This window comes from Phymastichus coffea, unplaced genomic scaffold (genome assembly GCF_024137745.1).
Source record: "Phymastichus coffea isolate CEN01 unplaced genomic scaffold, Cenicafe_Pcof_1.1 PCOF00130, whole genome shotgun sequence".
NCBI classification, from domain to species: domain Eukaryota; kingdom Metazoa; phylum Arthropoda; class Insecta; order Hymenoptera; family Eulophidae; genus Phymastichus; species Phymastichus coffea.
Window position 1 is genome coordinate 91140 of NW_026706941.1, and position 13155 is coordinate 104294.

General features: G+C 36.0%; 1 protein-coding gene across 2 annotated transcripts in view; it reads left to right on the forward strand.

The window, feature by feature from the left end:
• Positions 1 to 7155: 7155 nt before the first annotated feature.
• Positions 7156 to 13155, forward strand: part of LOC131671609 (mucin-5AC) — a 76690-nt gene continuing 70690 nt past the window's right edge. For both annotated transcript variants that reach the window (XM_058948168.1, XM_058948167.1), the window contains exon 1: positions 7156 to 7354. The gene's annotated coding sequence lies outside the window, so the exon portion shown is untranslated. The remainder of the gene's footprint in view (positions 7355 to 13155) is intronic.

Below are 13155 nucleotides of genomic sequence, written 5' to 3' on the forward strand. Positions count from 1 at the left end.
GCGGAGCTATGAAAAATTCCGGATGATCTGAGCGAAGACGTGAAAGTGCTACTTCATTGAACGATTCTTGTGGCTGCGCGTTGCGTGTGATTGCACCGGCTGATAAGATGCTTAACAATAATTGTTTACGCTGCAATTGAGATGAATTTCAGACGTTTTCATGTTCTTTTCCTGCAATCTTGACCTATTTCGTGATTACCGATAATCTTTCAGCGCTGTCTTTCGATGGATTTTCAAATCATAAAGTAACAACTAACAATTGTTTTGAAAGTAATAAAATAATAGTGGTAACCGGTTATGGCACCAATAAATTCATTTATGTAAATAGCTTATCGTCTGCATCGTGTTACTTGAACTGCGCAACTAATAACAATCTCGTGGCAAAATCCAAAGAGTCGAGATGCTTTGACATCGTAACCATTTTTCTCTCTAACGTAGAGAGAGAGAAAGAGAGAGAGAGAGAGAGAGAGAGAGAGACAAAGAAAGAGAGATGACTCGATCAATCGAGGAGAACGAATCTTGTTTTTCCAAGCACGCGAAGGATGATGATCGTTGTTGCACGAATGCTTCGGATTGCCCACTTCATTAGGAACATTAGCTGAATTTGCATTCTCTTATCGATATGGTTCATCTTCTCTTGCAAGGATTCTCAAGACGACGATGGTACTTGACAAGTTTTTATTCGACTTTCTATTTCCTTCAGTTGGATTTCTTTTTCAATTCTCACACCGGATTATAAATACACTTCGGTTGAAAATACAGTATTGTAGAATTACTATATTTGTATATTTTCAATTGCAACTTCACTTTTTCAAATACACTATTCTTCATGTTTAGTAATTTTTTCCTATAATTGAAACACTAACTTACCATACTCTAAATATTATTAAAGTTTTCCTTTTCTCATCAACGTTGTCAAAAATACATCAACGTGTTCATTTTCACCTTAAAAACATTAAAGTGTCACTTGAGAATCAGCTCACAGTTAATCAGTCTTGGCTAGATGCATTGACACTATATCTATGTAATCTATCCCTCATACTGTAGAATTATGCCATAAAAACAATTAAAATTAACTCATGTTGAAATGGCTTTAAAAACTATCGGTAAATCGATATATAGAATAATTTGTTATATAAAATCTACACATATTTTTAATTTGATTGTATCTGACTAAATTGATAAAATTATTACAGCTTAATAATGAACATATTTTGAAAATGTACGTTCGATCTTCTAATGTCGAATCCAACAAATCTGTAATACCTATAAATTTACATATGAAGGTAATAAATGAAAATTTCAACGGTATATGGTAGCTACGAGCATTTCTATATATTTTCAACGAACGAGCGTACTTTTTTTCTCTTCGTCGCATGACGAAATCAATATACGAGCATACATTATGGGTCCTCCATTCTCTTGCCTTCAAATATCGGGCCAACGAAAAAATATCCGATATATCTGAAAACTTCGAATGCTCACTGTCTCCTAAGTTTAATAAAGATCCAAGCATGTATCCTTTTGCAAGCGCGCCTGCTCGACGTATTTATGTCGCACTGGCATGACTCTGCTGACGTGTATACGGCGTATATCAAATGTGAACGTTTCTGTACTAATTCATTTGACGAAGGAGGCCTCCTGTGTTTGCTCTCGCGAGTCACGTATTATAATTTTTAATATACATTGGCTGGCGCAATATCACTCGATTCATGATTTAAAATATGTATATATTTGGGAGCTGTATACGCGATATTCTCTTGGCCCATTGTTCGCGCTCACTCGCGTGCGCGTGTTCCCTCGTGAGAATAATTGATCATAATATTTCGATAAGGCGCGTACTCGTGATCCACCTTGATGATTTTACAAATACCACCAAAGGAGTTGTGTTTACTGAATAGGTCTAATTAAAGAAAAAAATCGTTTTGTTTGTGCATTTGGAAATTTACTCTAATTTTAATGGATTTTGGGAAATACCTCATTTTTATAACCTCAATGTAGAGTCGGACTTGCATGATGCTGGTAAGTGATAGTAGATACGTAATGAAAAAATTTCAGATGAAAAAAGCGGTAGACTTGCAAAACACTTATACGCTTCAATCATATTTCAGTTCAATCCTCATAAATGCAAAATACAATCTAATCTCATCGAGTTTTCAAGCTACTTTTCCATATTTATTTATGATTATTTGCAACCGGATGATTTTAATTGATAGAAATAAAATTCTATCATAAAAATCGTTACTTACTTGAAACCAGCTTTGTATAAATTTAATTTATATTTGTGATAGAGAGCTGAAACATTAATTTTCAGTCTTATCATTTATGTCGACCTAGTACGTCAATTATATTATGAACATGAAGCCATTACTTTTTAAACTTTATACTTTTTGGTTCATACCGATATATGCGTTTTTGAGAGTTACGATGTATAATAAAATTATATTGTACACATTTACTTTCACTATTCAATAGTCTTTGACAATTTATATTAGATAGTAAATGACGAAAGAGATATTTTTATTATCTACGATTTTAATAATAAAGGGAGAAGGTGATGTAAATTTTTTGATAATTCCGCGAGTATATTAATTGCAAACAATCAAAATATGTAAAAAAGTATCATTTTTTCCTTTTTGTAAAATATTTAACGATAGAGATCTTCTATTAGATTTCAATGATGTGTTGTATGTTTAACAAATGAATAATACTATTATAATCGTGTTGGCTGTCAAGTCTCTCTCTTTCTTAAAACAATCAAATGTAATGTGAATAGCGTTTATCTTCATTTTTCACAACAAACTCAATGAACAGCTTCGACAACGTTCATTTAATTATTACTCATAATTATTACCGGAAGGTTCGAAATTTTTCCGTTTCATGACAAAAACATTTTCGGAAATTCATAGTTATCAATACCTACTCGACTGTCTAAATTTACCGTTCTGGAAAAGCATGTGAGCAATGGGGGGGGGGGGGGGGGATTAAGCTTCAATGCATAGTAATAAGGTAACTATGGTAGTTTAAAGACAAATTCATTCTGTTTAGGCATGATTAACGCTACAGTTATTATAGTTATTATACACTCATTATGGACATGCATACATAATAATTTATACAATTAGTTGCGGTAAAATATATAATAAATCAACGCTCAAAAGAATTATATATAATTTTAGAAACGCATATCCATAGGATAATTACTGATTGATTTTGAAATTAACGTTATAAACAAGTATAATAAATAATCTGCAAAAAATGGCAACGTGTATAACATTAAATTTATCGGAAATATTGTGATTTAGATAGTAGTTAGATCAGCGAACTCTTTTTTGGTAGGATGGACCTCTAGCGTACACGTTTATTGCTATAATCCCCTCTCTGTGATATGACTAGTTATTAGTGTCGCGATAGAAATACATTTGACGTATGTGTGTTTTGAACGGCAGCTTACGGTACTGTCGTAACTCTACAAGAAACTGTTTCAACGAATCTTTTCACCTTTCTCTACAGCTTTAACGTAGCTTAGTATTAATGCACATGCTATATCTAATTTAGGGTGCTCATCAACGTTCTTGAATGAAAACAACGGAAGAGCGAGCGAGGGTCTTTGGATTAACGAGCATCGTCACTCATAAAACCGACGAATTTATCGCGGTGAAATTAGCATAGTTCCCGCGTAGAATCTTTTATATTTCGAAAAAATAAATTCATCGGCTTATGTGCGTAAAGCTCTTTCCTTCTCAGCGCCATCCTCATTGCAGACAGGCGCGGGATAGAGAAAGAAAGTGAACGTGGGACTTCCATTCTTTTACGGTACATTATATCTTTTGTGCGGATATTATATATACGCGAGGTCGCTTGCTTCGCTTTCCGTGAACTTAGCGCATATATGAAGGCCGTTAAATCAGACTCATCTAGATGAAATCTAGAGATTTTAACTTTTGAGAAAAGTTCAATCTATGAGAGCGGCGCAGAAATTTTATATTATGCTTTTCAAAAGTTTAGCATTGCTGCGAAGGTACTACGATACTTATGGTTGATTTCTAAACCGTAAAAAAATTGAAGATGCACAAGGTACGCAATGAAATATCGGGATTACGAGTATTTAATATTCGCAAATTCTTTTATCCGCAGTCGTAAATCTACTAATAAAACAACTGAATCTGCGTTAACCAGAACTTCACGAGACGGAAACAATTAGCCAAGTAATGAAATAATGATAGGGGGTATTCATGCATTTCTGCGTGTATTTATAAAACATGAAAAATTTCTAAAAAACAATAAATAAGAGTTGCAGATGTATACTATATAGTCGCAAAGTCAGAGTAACACTTTGGAGGAGCCGATTTTGCTACGAAGCTGAAATAACTTGACTTTTATGGTTCCCTAAAGCTCATGCGCGACGTCTGTACTTGTATTCTCGCTTATGTATATCGCGCACACAATAACTTTCTACTTTGCAGCTTCACTGCGCTACGTCGATGTCGCTTACGATAATATCATTCTTGCTTTAGTCTGCGATGGTGCATGTGTACTTTTAAATTCGCATTCAGATCAATTTTTTTTTTTCTATTGCGGGATTTTATATCGCGAATGGCAACAAGGATTTTTTACAATGTTTTCGTAAAGGTAGTACTTATTCGAAGCTTCTGTTTTCAAATGATATTGGAACTATTTTTCACTACTTCGGATATGAAGTAGTGAAATATGGTTGACCGTATAGAGTAGGATACAAGCTAGAAATGTGAAAAATTAATTATTTCCCCTTTCAACGAATATGTTATTATATAATTTCCGCTTATGGTCAAGGCAATTTACAAACGTGTATGCAGATAGATGCGATCGTGGTGTTAAATTTATTTACAAAAACGTCTTCCAGAAGACATAAGTTAGTTTGACACAAAAAGCTCGCATGAAAGGCTACGCTGTATCAAAGACCCTAATGATTTTCCTGGTGTGCATCGAATCAATGATTTAAGCGTTATTATTCACAGCTCCGCCGGTGCCACACGTAATTGTATATTACCCAGCAGTAGCTACTCCGATCGTTATACACCAACAATTTTTATCAAGCCAGATAATATACACTTGAGTCATTACTGATGTGGCCAGTTGCTTTTGTGGAATATCGTAAAATTGGGTTAGGATGTAAGGCAATAAAAGCGTTTGCGCGCGTCGACCGACCGACATGATGGAGAAGCCACCGTGCAATTTCCGTCGAACAAATGCTCTCCCTTCTTTATTTCTTTTTTGTTTGGGATTGATACTTATTATAGAGTTACGTCACCGTTGAATCTTCACCGCAGCACAGATTACGTTACAACTTTGCGAACTCATCATTTTCGCCAGAATGAGCTGGTTGTCAGATATTTTCTTTTCCTCATTTATAGGATCACTTTTTTATGCCAATGTAGTGTCTGTAATAAATTGAAGAATGTAGTGTGTATTAAAAAGATATTTGGATTCCTAAAATATTTCGATAATTAATACTTTTAATGTTTCCATAGTAGAACACTTACGTGATTCAACGGTATGGTCGAATGTCTGTAAGGTTTTGTGAAAGTTTTATAAATTTCCATAGAAAAAAGATGAAGAAGCTAATACTTTATCTTGATGATACTCATAAATACTCGAATTACACAGAAATTATGGGCTGATAAGCAGTTATTTTACGATTATGTAGTTACGAAAGCGATATTTGTCATGTTGATTTTAATTTGCAAATAGAAATTGAAAATTAAATAATAGTCGATGAATTAAAAATTAAGTAAAAGGTCTGTTATTTGAAATAATACGATACGAAATACGAAACAATCAAAGTTAATTTGAATAAAGAAAGCGAGACATCCCACGCAAATTGTAAATTTTTGGTGTTACTCAAAAGGAAAAAAAAATTCACTTCCTCATATCCATTAAATGTACGGAAACTAGTTCAGGATATCCATGTAAAAGAGAAAGATAAAAGCTCCGAAGGAGGGTTGGAGCTGGAGAAGGCAAAGGCCGGAGATGACAATGAGAAAAGCGAACAAGAGAGATGACTGTTACATTTCGAGCTAACATCAGCTATCAATTTGAAATTCATGAAGTCAATTACCATCTTTGGCGCGCGACTGCGCTAGCGCTGCGCGAAGTCTACAATTACAGAAATTTCGCTGGTCAATACTTTTAGAACGGGGAAGAGCTACGAAAGCAAACACCGCGCGGACAAAGAGAAAGGATGGGCTTGTGAGAGGAATGAGAGAGAGAGAGAGAGAGAGAGAGAGAGAGAGAGAGAGAGAACGAAAAAGAATTTGGTCGAAAGGTATCCTGGACTGTATTTACAATGTCTTTGTCGTTAATACGATGGAAGTTGGAATGATTAAAGGTTTGTAGAAGAAAGTTCGGAAAAAATTCGCACATGGCTCATTCGATGACTTGGGGAATTTCTTGTTGAACACTGATGTTTCGATTTTAATTTGATTCATAGTTACGTTTTTGGGGGTGTATACGAATATTCTTGTGGAAGACTGACTTATGATATTACTAGTAACTATACTCAAAGAGAGGGGAATGTTACGCACTGAGAACTATATAAAGAGAATAATTTAACAATTTGTTCAACATTAGACTCTATCACAAAAATTTTGCAAAACAAAATACATTACAATACAAAAGTTTATTACGCGACGCTGACGTTCGTAAATCGCTAACCGCTCGTCTGGTTTCCACGGAAACTTCTGGTTTACGTAGTTACGCAAGAGCGGTTCGAAGTCAACATTTGAGTTGGTCAAAATCATGGAATACAAATTGCAAGCCACCGCAACTGTTGTTCAACAATAAATACATGCATCGATACAATACAGGCGAATCGTATATCCGAGCAAACACGTCGTGTCGAAAGTCCACAAGCTTGCAATAGTCGGTACAAGTTGGATGACAAAGCATCATCAAGAGGTCGAGAGAAAAAGAAAGCTGATACCTTGCGCGGCACGGTGATAGTAGTAGGGCAGAGGGACAAGCGAGACTGCACAGCTGAGTTGAGCGGCGGTGGCAGCAGCATCCTCGCGGCCTGCAGAGCAGAGAGTGGAAGGGAGAACGAGTGAGGTTCGCCGACCGGCTGCTCAGGCCGTCAGTATCGTGCCGCGACTCCCTCGCGCCGCAGTTCGCGTCCTGCCGGCGCTTCGCATGCCACATGATATCTTAGTGCCGCTTGTCGAAGCGACGATCATTTTTTTTTTGCAACTGACCAAAAGGAAAAAAAAAACAATTCTTTTGCGTTCTTGACTAGCTTGTGGTGCTGTGTAGAAAAGACAACTTCGTTGGATGTGTGCGCGCACTGACAATCCCATCCCATCAGGCGAAAGCTCACGTGGTATGTATGTTTACTGTTTTCGTTCACCATGCAAACGCTCAACCAGATGGCCTCTAATGCTCCTCGCTTTACTCCTACTAATCTCAGGGATGTTAGCTTTGGCCAAGTTTAGTTTCCGCATACAGTGAATTGTTTAGGGAACAAGATTAGTCTAATTTTGAAGCCCTGAGTACAAGGGTTCCTTTTCTAATTTGATTTGAGAGTATAATCATTATCCGATGAAAGATGTTTCGCGATAAGTAATTTGTTTTCGCGATTCATTTTGCTTTGTAGATTATAACTTCAGCTTTTGTAAATATCATTTTAATAAGCATGTCTTTATATAATACTGTAATCAAATTAGATTAACAATGAAGAATGTTTTTGATGAAAATTAAAGTATATTTTGAGAATAACTGAAAATTATACAGGATCCCATAACACCGACAAGAATGCTCTGAACTCATCAAAAATTTTCTGTGAAAGCATTCCGCGCGTAATCTGGTATTACCTTTTCACTTGCATGTGCTTCATTAAAAAGTCTTAATCACTGAAATTATTTACATGATCGTTAAAACAAGCTCAAACAACGTATACAACATTTTGAAATGGAACATCGAAAGTTACCCGCGCGTGTAAATTTTTTTTGTTCAGCCCTGAATTTGCCAAGATACAATTGGATAGAATATAATCATTAAATATATGGGCTTTTAAATTTCAGGCAAAAAGCTTAAAATACAGAAGCATTATCGATTAACGGGCATGCGCGCTTCAAACGGATCGTTAAATTGTATTTCTAAACCTTAATTATGAATAACGATCGTGAAAATCTATTTTTCAAAATACAAAATAATAAATAATACGCAAATATATTCTTTGCATATGACGAAAAAAGATAAGAAGTAGATTTGAAAAAAAAATCGTATTTTTTCACAGTAGGGCAAGTTTTAACGTTGTAATAAAATCTTTGTACATAGTTTCAACGTTATAATTTTATACTATTCAATGTAAATAAAATTGATGATTCTTGATTTTTACGGCAATTCGAATTATTTTATCAATAAAAAACTGGTAATATTTTTCAGCTACTTTATGTTTATCTATAGCACCGAAAATTACAGTATTAAAATAAAATAGAACATTCAACGGAATAAAAATGTCTATAAAGACCTGAATCAATTAAATGACGATCATAAAAATTAGTATTACAATAATTTTATATTAATTAGTTTATTACCAGTAGACTCTAAGAACAACGATTGCTAAAAATTATAACTGAAAATTGGCGATTTACAGTGTATGAGACTATTTGTTAGTACACAAAAGTTACATACACTGTAATCGTTAGTGAGCCGAATTTAACAGTAATACTGAGTAATGTAACTCGAAACTCAATATCTAATTACCAGAATTAGGAGAATAAAGCTAGTTAAAATTGAATTCTCGTAGTTTTATAGTTTCAGACGTAACTCTAGGACCCTTGAATTTCGTGGACTTGGAAAAAACAGTTAAAGCATATTCCTTTAACGTCACGCGTTACTTAAATCGATTTCGAATTATTCATGGACAAAGAAAAGTCACGCAAACGAAATAGACTTTGCTCTCTCAACTCTCTTGTAGCTAAACTATAAAGCTAATTAGAAGCCGTCAACAGGCGCTTAAGGCTCAACACTTACCTCGTGTTTATGCATCCAAACGAATTGCGCGAACTCTTCTGCATAAGCGTGGACGTGGTAGAATTATTCCTTAACAACGCCACATAATTAGATGCTATAATTAGAGAGGGACGTGTGAGAAGCGCACAGCTGAGACAATCAGACCGAGTGCGTTACTTTTCCGTATAGGTGGCTTGCAGTTCGCAGGCATTTTTCTCGGGCCGAAGGTCGATCGCGAGATACAATTTTACGCTGCAATTGATTTTCTACGCAGGGGTTGAGACACTTTTTTTTTCACACGGCCGCGAAGTATTGGATATCCTTTCAATTCAAAACTGGCGGGATAGTGTATTTCTTTTCAAAAGACGGTATGTAGTTTCTCTCGCTTCGCCAGAAAAACACCCACGAAAAAATAGCTTGGTTCTCTCGTTTGAACATAAAAAAAAATCACAACAAAAGCTTTCGCACACATACACACTGTCGCGATAAAAGCCGTATGTACTGTTATATCCTAATGAAATTTACCATGCAAGCAAAAGGTGCCTACTTTGTAATCACGACATAAAACAGTTATTCGCCAATCCGGTAAAAAAAGAACCCTCTCTCTGTCTCACTCGAGAATATTAATCCGCAAGCTCCTGACGCGACTCGGGCGAGGCAACGGAACGATTTTATCAGTTCAGTCGGGACATTGTCGTAACGGCTGCCATACGCGCGGGTTCCCTTCGCAGTAGTATAATTCTGCGATCCGTCAGACCGTGCCACTACATACGAACGCGTACGCGCAGCCAGTGCGTCACTTTGTCATTTCCGATGTTGCCGCAGCTTGCTGTGACTTACGCTGATGCGTGTTATGCGGAAGAGCTTTTAGTATCGGACAAATGCAACCTATTATTGAATGTTTGCCCTAATATATTACTCGTGTGCTAATGCGGCCAATGCTTTTATTGCTATGATGCAGCTTTCGTGTTATGTTCGCTTACGCTGACAGGATTGAACGTACCGTAAAAATTGCACATGAGCACATATCCTTGCGCAAATTTTATTTCACGTGGAATTAGAGTTTTGCGTAGTTGCAAAATAGAAACGACCATATTATACGTACAACAATTATGAAATCGAATTAAAACGTCACCGGTTTCCAAATCTTGAAATTGAATTTTTATGAAAAGTAAATGTTCGAAATACAATTTGATTTGTTGAATTTTGTGGTAACCCATTTAATGTTGGATTCATCTATATATTACTAAGCATATATAAGCTTTTATGGGTCATCTTGTTAACGAATATAAAAACGTTAAAATGATCCTTACGACATAGGTCTTTAGTTTATTCATACATTCCATAAATTACGCTAACGCTTGTTAGCCAGTTTAATAATATTTCAACAATATTTTAAAAGAATAGCCCTAGCTACAACATCTTTGCTAATTTGACTTTCAATCATCCTTCTTCGTAATTTTCTGGGCGAAGTTTCACGAGTGAAATCTCCAGAAGAAGTCGAAAAGTGCGCATCAGCATCTTGCAAAATTGGGCAAATTATGCAAAACCCCCCAGCTAGGGCGTCATATCCTTTTTTCGCGTGCCGAATTTCTAAATGCACCTGCATTATTCACACGGGGCGTGAAAAAGAGGAAGCTTTATAAAGAAATCGACGACGATCTCTTGCGCGCCCGCGGACTTATTATATTATGGGCGCGGAGAGAGGGATTAGAGGAGACGATTGTGCAAGATTGCGCGCGCTCTGCGAGTGAGAAAGAAAAATCCAGAATATAATGTGAGCAGATTGATAAGTCAAGATAAGCAAGAAAATGAAGTACGCACATCCCAAATTCCTTGCTATTACGTGTTACATGATTGATCTGTACGAGTTTTTTCATTTATTCGCGGCACGAAATAACTCGATGAGAAATTAATTTGATCAAGCATCTTTTTAAATATTGTACATAATTATTCGAAAGCTTTGCAGTTGCACTTCAAAATAAATATTGTATGCATACACGATGCGTGTCTCGGAGATTTTACTTTGTCGAAAATTAAGAGACAAAAACAATTTAACACACCAGTTCACTCAGAAAAGCTAGGAGATATAGATGTCTCACAATTCTGACTAAATAATAATAAAGAGCCATATTCGGCTTATCCATATAGGTTTCTCAATTAGCTCACGCTCCGTGTACACAGCAGAAAAGTAGCTTCTTTGAAGAACAATAATACAGCAAGATGATTTCATTAGGTGGGTGGTTTCGTGAAAAAAGAAACAAGGCTAAGCTATAGACATACAGATACAACATGGGTATATATATATATATATATATATATATATATAGAGAGAGAGAGAGAGAAATAGCACAATGACGTGCGTTTCACACGCTCGATGCTCGTCAATGTAATAATTATACAAAAGCACCTTTCTGTGCCTCAGCGGCACGCAGCCACACGACTTTTTAGTTTTACAAATCCTCGGGCGTTGTTTTCGCCCGCTTTCACAGCTTATGACAGATTTAAATTGGGCCTCTTATTTCAAGGATGAGATAAATGATCGGTGAAATTTTCGTTAAACCACTATATTAAGTGTGTTTGTGAATCAAGAAAATAGGAAAACATAGCATCGTAGTTTTTTTTTTACGTGAAATTCGTTTTGGTGGATGATCGTTTTCTACGCGACGTGTGAACGATGAATTATCGAGATTGCTTATTATTGATACCCATAGTAATTTATAAGCTTGTATATTTATGTTTTCGAGATGGATACGGCAATTAAAATTTCTTTAGGTACATTACAATTTTTATACGATCATCAAATAGCTGTAATAACTGCACGGTGCACAACGTAATTGTGCCGTATTTGTATCTGTTATTTTTATTGTTCGTAGCCTGAAGATTTACTAATCGTTAAAAGTTGTGGAATATCTTATTAAATCATTTTTATTTGTCAAATAAAATCGCTCGTGCTTTCACACGTAGTCGTATGAATTATTATTGTCGTAACATCAACACTTTACAATGACTATTCTTGAAGGGTATTACTCAACTTTCAGGAAAGCATAGTAATTGTAAGTGCCGTCCAGAGGAAAAGTTGAAAACCTACTCCAATTTTAGAGTAATCAATTTTGTATTATGATTCGAACAATTTTATTCCCGATATGAAATATGGAATTGCGACGAGCGAAATTCGCTGCGTTTTTTCATCTCGCCAAACTTCACACGCAGTTTTCAAATATTCATACGCGCTACCGTAGGTTTCGAAAAGCACGATGTTGAAAATGGATACAAAGTTAATGTCATACAGTGGGTTGCAGGACAAGCGTGTGCGGGACGTGCGCTTGCGACACAAGAGCGGATAACCTCGATCCGATATTTTCGCACACGCACAAAATCCCCGAGTAAACATCGAAAATGAATTTCGATCCGCACCGGGGAAAATGCATTATTGAATCTCGTGAATTGAAAAATATATTTTCATCCAAAGTCTATCAACGTGGAGTGGCTCTCTACTTCAGTTATTGACATTGTATTTCTGTTCTCTGCTCTTTTATTTATGCGAATCAAACATTTGATATTTCAGTATTGAGAAGAGATAGTCTAGCTCACATTGGAAAGAAAAGATCGCCAATTATCGTCCCACGGATTCTTAGTGAAAATCTCAAAAGAAAATTTATGAAAGCCGACAAGTAGAATCCACTCGACAGTAGTCCACAGGCGGGCATTACACAGGAAAAAAACCATCAGTGAAAAGAGGATCGCGTGGCTCTTTGGCGTTGCTTCTGCTTCGCTAAAAGCTCTATGACGGTGCAATTTAATTTTAACATGAGAATGCTTCGTAAAGAGCGAAGCTTCTTCGCAGGCGCTCTTCTAGTGGTACGTGACTTTGTAAAGTTCAATACTTTTCAAACTGAAAACTTCGCGACGAGCAGATTGGCAGCTTACTCGCTGCAGTGGTTTTTGGGGTTGGAAGTCTTCTTAAGTTTCAGATTAACATGATTTCGTTTTGAATAGGATTATATTCGAAAAGTTGCTTATTGAATTAAAAGTAGCGTTCGCTTTATCAGAAATTCCAGTATAGATATCAACTAATTTATGAATATTATCAACAAGTTGTTCGCCTTTGACGTAATTCAACGAAATTGTTTGTCGCGAAATAGAACGAAGTGGACATTCAATTCA